This window comes from Ovis canadensis, chromosome 5, assembly GCF_042477335.2.
Source record: "Ovis canadensis isolate MfBH-ARS-UI-01 breed Bighorn chromosome 5, ARS-UI_OviCan_v2, whole genome shotgun sequence".
NCBI lineage: Eukaryota > Metazoa > Chordata > Mammalia > Artiodactyla > Bovidae > Ovis > Ovis canadensis.
Genome location: NC_091249.1, coordinates 49955218 through 49965905, shown reverse-complemented (window position 1 = coordinate 49965905; position 10688 = coordinate 49955218).

Sequence of the window (10688 nt, the reverse complement as noted above, 5' to 3'; positions counted from 1 at the left end):
TATTTCCTTTTGTTTCCCACTCTCCTGCAGTTTTATAATGAGAGCACAGCCATTTCACTTGAGATAAAAGCAAAGGGAAGAACTCTTAATAGTGAAGGAAACATATTTTAAAACCAATACCACTCCTCTTTTTTTTTTTTTCCCCCCAACCTGTCAGCAAAAAACTGTTTGGCTTTTATGTGATGCTAGTTGGCTAGAGTCAAGCATTCACTGGGGGTATGTGCAGGTTAAGCGAGTCCAGTGCAGCTGCCTTGCTCATCCATGCCTGCGTGCAAACACCCATAATGCCTGGAGTTTAAGGAAACAAAATCCCCCACTTCTGTGAATCTCCAGCTAAAGGCGCTAAAGGCAACCTTCACCTGCCCCCAGGGACAACACCGGTCAAGGGAGAGAATGTTGTTGAACTACACTGAATTCGATTCAAAAGTCAACACCCTTTTCAAAAATGTAAAAAATTTTGCTTGCTTTAAATATCTACCAGGCACTGAATGGGTGGGTTGTTGGCGACTCTCCAGGACCACCTAGTCTCTGACTACCACCCAGGTATCTTCCAGTCTCCAACTCAAGATAAAGGGGAGACACCCATCCTGAAACACATCTTGCATGTTTTCTCCTTTTCTTCTTTCTTTGATTATTCTCCATTCACTGCTTAGCATGGACGAGTTAGCTGTTATAGGGGTGGCAGGAGATGAACTCAGTGTGTTCATGTGCTGTTGTATACACCAAAGGAGAAAGTGGCATGAACTCAGGGCCTCATGAACTCTCAGGCTTCCCTGGTGGCTCAGCTGGTAAAGAATCTGCCTGCAGTACAGGAGATCTGGGTTTGATCTCTGGGTTGGGAAGATCCCCTGGAGAAAGGAACGGCTACCCTCTCCAGTATTCTGGCCTGGAGAATTCCATGGACTGTGTAGTCCATGAGGTCGCAAAGAGTTGGACACGACTGAGTGACTTTCACTTTCAGAAAGTGACGTGAACCCAGGGCCTGAAGACTCCTAAATGCTTCTGGGTGGAGATAGGGAGACTTGTCTTCACTCTCCTGAGTGGGACTGCTGGGAATAGGGCAGGTATGGTCATTCTTGCCAACTCTGTTATTTTTTTCACTCTAATGCACATCACATCAACTCTGTGAACTAGGTATTATTATCCACACACAAAGAAAGAAGGCTCAAAGAGGTTATGTCATTTGCTCAAGACTGTGCATCTGGAAGAAGCTGAAACAGGATCCACTTCTGACTTGGCCCAGGATTGTACCATCTGGGCTGGCCTCTAGAGACAAGAAGCTGCCCAGGGGCGGAGCCAGTGCCCTCAAAGGACATGCCCCTCACTTATGATGGTTAATTCAGGGGAGGGGCTGTATGTGTGTGTGTGTCTCTCTCTCTCTATATATATATACACACATATATATGTATATATCTATATTTGTGTATATGTTAGTCTCCAAGAACAGCAACACAGGTGAGAAGGGCTATTTTGCTGCTCAGCAGGCATGGCTCCTAACCACCTGCCCTAGTTCTCTCCTTTCCTCTTTGAGGATTTTTTTCCCCTCTGAAGTGACATTGGGAGGCAGAAGAATCTTGCAGAGGTGTTATGAATAATGACACTAGTGTTATGTGCTGCATAAGCTGCCTGATTGCATAGAGCTATCAGATACCTGGGTGGGAATGGGGAGGTAGAGGAAGGGAACAGTGCAGGCATCTTCTCTTTGGGCAAAAGAAACTCAGACCATCCTGCCTGTTGGGCAAATATACAACAGGGCACTGGTTCCCATGTCCTTAGCAGAGATGTTTTTGTAGAAGCACTGTTATTTGCTTTTTCTGGGTATCTATTTAGAGGCAGGTTTCCTTCCCCAGGTGGCCCTCTGAATGGAGGTGGAAAAGGAGATGAGTGAGAAGGGAATTTACAAGTATTGTCCAGGTGCAGCATGTTGGGTATGTGGCCCCTTGCTTCACCTGCATTTTTAGAACCAGAGAGGACAGTGTCTGCTTCCTCTCAGCCCGAAGATGGACTCGGATCTTCTGCATCGGTCAGCTAAGACAACTTCTGTGAGAAAATGTTTTCTAACGTGGGGCTTTTCTTGGAGGAAAACCTCTGAAGTGGAAAACCCATAATCTGGTTAGGGTGTAATTTCTTCTTTCCTCTTGCTTGCTCTAGGTCTTCACTCATTCCGTTTGTCTTTTAAGACACTGGGACTTTAATTAATCCCACTTTTTCTTTATCTCCAGGGATTTAGCTTATTTTAAGATGGCAGATTACCAAACCCTTTTTCTTCATCTTTCCAAAGATTTGCAAACTGCCAGAACTACTTAAATATGGGTAATCTGAAGAAATGTTGGCTTATTCTATCCAAATATGGGTGTTGTTTTTTCCCCTAGATGAGTACAAAATGACTTTTTGGAGTTGAGAGGAAACTGAAATTATTTTATTATTTTATACAGGAAGACAGAACCCCGAGAAAGAGCAGAAAGTGATATATGAATAACATTAGACTGGGGTGGAAGTTTCTTTATGCTTTTAATTTTCACGAACGCTCGCCACCCTTTTCCACACAAACCTTGACTGCTGATGAATTGCTGCTGTTTTGAAAAGGGTGAAAAGTCAATCCACTGCCGTGAGTTTGACTCTCAGGATTATCACCAGAAGAAAGCCTGTGAAAGCGTGCTTTGCAACGGCAGGCTTTCTAATTTCTTTGATAAGTCCTCCACTGTTCTGTTTTGGTGCAGCTGGGACTGACCTACTTTGTCCCTTCGTTACAGGGTTGTGCATAGTTATTAATAACAGGACGAGGAGGCTCTGATGTTCAGACTTGTCCCTGAAACGCAGCAAGACCTCTCAGCTTCAAATCCCCAGCCCAGCTTCATGAATTTTATTTATGCATTCATTTATTTATGTGATGTCTGGTGCCGAGCCGTGGATGAAAAATTAAAACGTAAATTCATCAGCAGGACCCAGAGCATAGCTGGATTAAAATTTGAACTCCTGAACTTCAAGGACCCTCCTGCCACAGAGGAAACAAGATCATCAAGAGCCCCACAAACAAAGGAAGAGCTTCTCTCTCCTCCCCCAACAACAGGCGAAAAGGCGGACCTGAGAACACTCAGGCTCCAAATGTCACTCACAACATCCCAAACCAAAACAAAAGCAATGCGCCAAACAGCCACACAAACAGAGGCGGGCGGGACCGGCTTCTAGTAAGCCCTGGTCAGTTGCCAAAATTGGCTTCTGGCTGCGGGCCCTGAGGGAATTACGTAATTCCCAGATAAGGGCCCTCAACTTCAAATTTCATCCTCTCATCTTAGACTTTTACTCTGAAGAGCTGGCAGCAAAAATAAGTGAGAATCTCACTTCCACTGATGCAGTGAGGCTGCTGATTTCTATTAGGCAATTTTGTTGTTCAAGTCATTGGGATGGTGATGGAAGGAAATGCCATGTTTTTGAGATAATAGAAGAACCCCACCCCCACCCCCACCCCCACCAAAGTAACCACATTGCCCTCCATTTTATACTCTTGAGTCACCTGTGACCTGATTCTCTGAGATCAGTAAATGCAAGTGTCTGCAGTGGAGGACTTCACCCTTCCACAGTGGGATGGCAGGCTCTGACCGAAGAACGGAGCTGATGTGCTGGGGTCTTGCTAAAGAGAAACAGGAGGCATAGGAGAGAGTTGAGGCTGGTGGCTGCCATCAGAAGACATATTAGCGAAATGACCCCTGAGAACCAGATACCTTACAGATGTCCTCTCATTTCCTACTCATAACAGCCTTATAATGTATGATTCTCTTTTCATGGGGGAGGAAATTGAGTCAAGGATAAAGCAGCCTGCCTGCAATCACACAGCTGGTTAGTATGGCTGGGGCCTGAAAGACTTCACAGCTTATTCTCCACCCCAGGCCAAAAAAGCTCTGCTACGTCAAGTTCAGGGGATTTAGGTAAAGCATCCAGTGGCTTCATTAGTTCCATAGGACCCTGTATGATTGAGCTGCTGAAGGTCTTTATTGCTAGCATCAAGGCTGCCTCTGTGTTTTCTTATGGCTCCTAGCCATGTGTGGCCATTTATATTTAGATTAATTATGATAAAATCAAACCATTTAGTTCCTCTATCACACTAGCCACATGTCAGTGGTCAGTAACCACATGTGGCTAGCGGCAGTCTTTCTGGGCGGCACAGGCTTCTAGCATGTTTTCAACTTCACTGAAAGAAAGAGTTGTTGGCTAACGATGGAGATGGAACATTCTAGTTGTTAATTTGACCTCCCCCTTGTAGCCTGCACTTAGTTCTCCTGGGCTTGACGTCCAGACCTATCAAAGCATACATTCTAGTCCTACTCTGGGTTTCCACCGGGATAGGCTTCCCCTAAGCACGTCTGACCTCTGTCTGCTCTTTATCCTCAGTGTACTCCAGGGAGTCTACTCCAGCAAATCAGATGCTTTCTCATTGGTCAGTTTGGGAAGACTAACTTGCAGTGAGTTACCCACTGAGAACAAGTTCCGCTGGTCCCCCAAGGCTCTGCCCCTGCGGTGGGCATGGTTTGGGGATGCCCGATGCCTTCTGTTTGCCTGTAAATCCACTCTCTAACCTTGTCCATGCTGCTCTGAGCTCCAGGAGGCTGGTCTACATCCATGAGGTCCTTACACCTCTGTCAGACCCACTGTATTGTGTGATCTTACACTCTCAACTGTAATTTATGGCCAAGTGGAAGGGCTACATCAGGGAGAGGGCACAAGCAGGGGCAGGGGCACAGAAACCACACAAGCAGGTCCCCTGGTGTGTGTTCCCTCCCATCCTTCCACTGATGCCTCTCCCTCAGTTCACATCTATGACTTTAGGGCACGAGAAGGTCTATTGATGAGCAAACTAGCACCCTAACAGGCAGGGCAAGGAAAGAGAAGAGGCATACCACTCCAGATTGGTAGGTGGTAGTTTTCACAAGCAAGGGAATTTACATAGAAGGCTTGTCAAGACCAGTGGATCTCCAAACCAGGCAGGTAGAATCCTAAAGTTTGTATGGAGGCCTTAACTGAGTTCAGCCACGTATACTATCCAGATGGTCTCAACAACACATTGATCTTTCAAGACTGTGCTCGTGAAAATGGCTCCAGCTATGGAAATGATGGGTAGCATGTACATTCCAAGGAGGGGCAGAGAGTGGGGAGCCTCCCATTGCCTAATTCCATCTCTCTGGTCAACTGGAGGTCAGACCCTCTCTGTGACCTTCTCCAATGAGACCCCTGTGACCATCTGATGTTGAAGGTAAAAGGTCACACTGGTTCATAGATGGATTGGCTTTTTATGTGAGTGTAAACTGAAAGTAGGCTGCTCTCTTACAGTCCCATTCAGGGATGGCCCTGAAAGAAAGAGTGAAGGGAAATCCTCCCAAAAGAGATTTGAAAGATGTATCTGATCCACCACTATGTATAGAAGGAGAGGGCTTTCCAGGTGGCTCAGTGTTAAAAAATCCGCCTGCCGATGCAGGAGACACAGGAGATGTGGGTTCAATCCCCAGGTTGGGAAAATCCCCTAGAGTAGGAAATGGCAACCCATTCCAGTACTCTTGCCTGGGAAATGCCATGGACAGAGGAGCCCGGTGGGCTACAGTCCCTGGGTTGCAAAGAGTGGGACACAACTGAGCATGCACTCACTCACGCATGGAAAGAGAAGTAGCCCAAAGTAACAACAGATATCTGAATGATCAAGGCCTGGAAAGAGGAAGTTTGGAGGATTAAGGACCAGGAGAGCTGGGGAAGCCTGTGGAAGCATCCATGGGCTGGAGCATGGTGTGTGACAGACTTCGCATCAGATATGAATGCTCACCGGAAAGCATGAATTAACCATGGAAGAGGCACTAAACAGCCAAGGTGGTGAAGTGACTTAGCCGGCTGAATTCAATCCTCGGATGGATACTCAGTACTGGCAAAATGCGCTTCTTGCCACGGTATCAGGAATGAAAGCTGTGCATTGACTCACCAGCATGGGCTTCCTCTCATCAAGGCTGGTTTGCCACTGCTGAAAGCCCAGTTTTCTAGGAGCAGAGATGAGAACTGAGCTGCTGATTTGACACCGTCCCCTGCAGAGGCCCACCAGCCACTTGGTGGCAAGTCAATACATCAGACCCCTCTGATCTTGGAAGGAGCAGCTGTCGGTCTTGACTGAATCAGCATGCACAGCAGATAGGAAATTGTGTGAAAGCATCTGCGTGACAGAGGACTTAGAGAGTGCCTGCTCCCCTGCCACAGGGTTTCGGTGAACTGAAGAGCCTGGTTATAGACCAGGAGGTGTGGCTGTGGGCACATGACCTTGGAATCTGCTGACCTCATTACATGCTGCATCATCCAGAAATTGTCTGTGTAAATAGCTCCTTAACGAAGATCCAGCTTAGAGATGTTAAACTGTGAGGATTGGCACCATCCTCTAGGACACAGCATATACCCTACACCAACAACTGTTATGGAGGGCAGTGTCCCCAGCAGCAAGCGTGAATCTGCGTAGAAGTGGGTGTGGCTCTCCTTATATCACTCTCAGTGACCTACTTAGGGAATTTGTGCTTCCTGTTACTGCATTTCTAGGCTTTGCGGGCTTGATTCCCAGAGGGAGAACATTTCTATCAGGAAATCCAGTTGGGTGTCCCATTAAGCTCTTAAGTTCTATCTACTGACTGACTCTGTGCCAGTCTATCAAGCAAGGGAACTAGTTTCCATCCCAGTAGGAGTACTTGACCCTACTGATCAGGAGGAGGTAGGGCTTCTGTAACATACTGGGGTGTCTCTTGGAACCCCCTTGCCCACTTTGACAATAAATGGATGAAGGGGTAACCATAGTCTGAGAAGGGCATAGTGACCAGGGGCTCAGATCGTCTTGCTGATGAGGGCCAGGATGACCCCGCCAGGTTAGACCCACAGAGATGCTAGCCAAGGGGGAGAGGAATTTAAAATGAGGGGCAGAGTGGAGGGATGGTGTGTATCTGTTACCTGGAAAGCAGCTGCAGCAACAGGAGCTGGACTTCATGTCACTCACCTTCCTCTGGTAAGTTGACCCAGAAAAACAGGCCAGCCAGAATCCTGGAGAAGGTGTTCCCAGATTTTACTATTGAAGAAAGTGGATCCAGGTGTCTCAGGACTGAACCCTAGTGAGTACATTGGGGACTCTGCCAGATCCCCTTTAAGAGGAGCTCGTTCTCCCAGCTTCTGAGAATGGGAGTGACTTGTGCCTCTGAGATGAAGCCTCTCTGGGAATTGCCTTCCACTAAAGAGAGCAATGGAGAAGGCAATGGCACCCACTCCAGTACTCTTGACTGGAAAATCCCATGGACGGAGGAGCCTGGTAGGCTGCAGTCCATGGGGTCGCAAAAAGTCGGACACGACTGAGCGACTTCACTTTCACTTTTCACTTTCATGCATTGGAGAAGGAAATGGTAACCCACTCCAGTGTTCTTGCCTGGAGAATCCCAGGGATGGGGGAGCCTGGTGGGCTGCCATCTATGGGGTCGCACAGAGTCGGACACGACTGAAGCGACTTAGCAGCAGCAGCAGCAAAGAGAGCAACAGAAGGGCTTCTCTGGTGGCTCAGTGGTAAAGAATTCACCTGCCGATGCAAAAGATGTAGGTTCGATCCCTGAGTCAGGGAGATCCCCTGGAGAAGGAAACGGCAACCCACTCCAGTATTCTTGCCTGGGAAATCCCATGGACAGAGGAGCCTGGCAGGCTACAGTCCATGGGGTCTCAAAAGAGCCAGACGTAACTAAACAAGAACAACAGCAAAGAGAGCCACAGGTCATGATGTCTGCAGGTCACACTCCACTCCCAGAGGCAGCCTGCATCCAGTGTGTGATGAGGGTAAAAGCCCAGCTTCCTTGCATCAATCAAGCAGGACGTTTGGGAAGGCTCATCCCAGTCTCTGGGTCAGATGAGGCTTTAGATGGCACTTAGGGATTCAGCACTTCCCTGGCCCAGCCCCACTTCTTTTCTCCACAACAGGCATAGCTCTTGAGTGCAAGCCCCACTAAACTTCTGTTTGTTAAATCTCTTTCAGAGCCCTTTTCCTGGGGCACTGACTTTGGACAGTGCTCTTCTTCAGTTCAGAGTACTTTCCCTGCTCACCTTCTGATGGATTCTCTTTGAATTATCCAGATTTGAATGTGTCCTCTGAGCGCTGCTGGGACCCTCATTGACTGGCACAGTGACATGGGGCAGCCCTGCTGCAAGCTCCAGACACCCGCCACCCCCACCCCGCAACTGGTGAGTAAGTCTGCCTGGTTCTGAGGATCACTGTCAGTAGGACCCCCTGCTCGCATATAGAATCTGCATCCTCAAACCTACAAAAAATCAACTCGATTAAGACATTTTGGCTTCTCCATTAATTCTGTGTTTAAATTATTCATATTCAGAGCATGAGTGGGGAAACACTCATTGGTGGCTCCCTCAGAAACCCCCGACCCCAAGGAGTGCAACTTGTACCAGATTTAGATGCAGCAGCCAAGTGTTTGGCCTGATCAAGGGTTCATTTTGATTGCGTGTTTATTTCTGTGTTTGTATGTATATGGGTATCTAGCAAGCTTGGCCTCCTTTCAATAGGACAGCTATTCCCCTCTCACCCCACACACACTGCCACTCATGGGACCCTTACAGAATGAGCAGGTTGATTGAATCTCTTTGAATCTCAAAGTTATTTAAGATGTTGATGTGTTCTGTACCTAAAATCACTTTTTAAAATTTATTTTTTCATTGTATAATTAATAAATAAACTCATTCCCTTTGTTTAAAAAATAATTAAAGCATTCCAGATAAGGTGAAAATTCCTTTTGGCTGTGACACCAGTCCCAGTCTCCTCCCAGAAGACAAATTATTACCCTCCAGACATTTTCCAAATTGGCAGTGTCTATTTAAAGTTGTTCCTTTTCCTTGACTTGAAAATTCTACTTTTCAGAAGTTACACTGAAGAAAGCCTGTTGAATATGCATGAGAAAGAATGAACAAGGATATTTACAGCAGCATTGTTTATAATAGCCGTAAAGGTAAGCGGCTTAGTAGGGGTCTAAATAAATTGTGGTATATCTTTAAATTGACACTGGATACAGTAGTGAACACAGTGAGGTAGCTCTGTAAGTGCTAACATGAAAAAAGTCTTCAGGAAGTATAGTGGCGTGAAAAAGGAAGTTGCAAATGATAAATGTACTATGATTCTGTTTTATCTGGGTTATTAAAATAATTGCCTAATAGAAACGACCTGGATTAGGAGTCTGTAGAATTGATGGTTTTCTCCCTGTCCAGCCTATCTCAGCCATTTCTTCCCGTTTTCCTTTACCATTTCTGCTTCCCTTTTATTCCACATTCTTCCCTCTCTTAATCACCGCTTTTCATGGGTTAGCATTGGAGTCAAATCTACATCCTGTGAACTGTTTGTTTGCTTTCTTTATCAACCGGTTGAACTCATTTGATGAGCAACATGGCTAATCCAAACTGGTAGTTAAAGTGTCAAAACAAATGGATGCATTGCTTGCGCCCCAGCTCACATGGTTGAATTGATGATTAATTAATTGAGAGGCAATGTGATCTGTCTATGGAAACCTGCCCACTTTGGCTACTCTAAAAGCGTCAAAGATAAGCCAACAGCTCGACAAAGTTATGAAAAATATGTACATATATAAAAGAAACTTCAATTGAGGGTTGAAGAATAAAAGCCTAGTGTTTGCATTAAACAAAATGCAATAGTATTATATTTTGTGTTACATGTAGCCTGAAGAATTCCAGTCTAATGGCTTCTTTTTATATTGGAGAGAATTGTGGCCAAAGGAAAGCAGCCCTGCTGGTTTAGCTGTTTTCTGATGACACATTTTTTAGACAGTAGAGATGTTCATTCTTCTTTACTCTGGTTCTCTCTCTCTGATATGAGGGGATCCAAATATCTGCTCATTTCCTCATGGGTCTGTGATTGAGGCACAATCGTTATGAGATGGATGCACATGTCTGACACAGTCCTGAATGGGGTAATGGCAGGAAGGACCAGCTCTGGGCCTCTCTAGAATTCTCCATTACGGTTTAATGATGTTCCAATGCTAGAGGGTTTTGGAATAAAATCCTATGGTCCCAGGAATTGGACAATTGTAGCTGCAGGAAGAAACTGTGAAGTATGGTTACCACATAAATACAGGGCACCAGTTAAGTTTGAATTCAAGGTAAACAATGAACACTTTTTAAATATAATTATGCCCAGACATTACATGAGACAAATTTATATTCCCAAAAGTATTGCTTATCTGAAAGTAAGTTAGATTGGGTTCCCTGTATTTTGTCTGTTGAACCTGTTAAGTCTACCCATGATACATGTAGAAATACTTAACTTCCAGTGTCTTACAAATTGAGAGTACATTGTTTTACGTGTTTCTTTGTCTTGCTGACTCTAAAATTATAAGTTATGACCAATTCTTTGAACTCAAAGAGTGTTGGATATTTAGTCAATTTTAGGGTTCCTTTTCTAATAACTGGTATGTCCTGCAAAGAAACAGGTGGTTTTAAAAAAAATTAGTGCATCCCTGAGCCAAAGATAGTACTACAGCCCCATTTTTCATAACTAAGGACTGGAAGGATCCAAAAAGGTCATGAATAGGAACTTTTTTCTTTAAAAAATATTAGGGGCACATCTATGCAATTAGATTTTCCACAGGTAGATCTCTTTCCTTCTGGCCTTTGAAACTTCT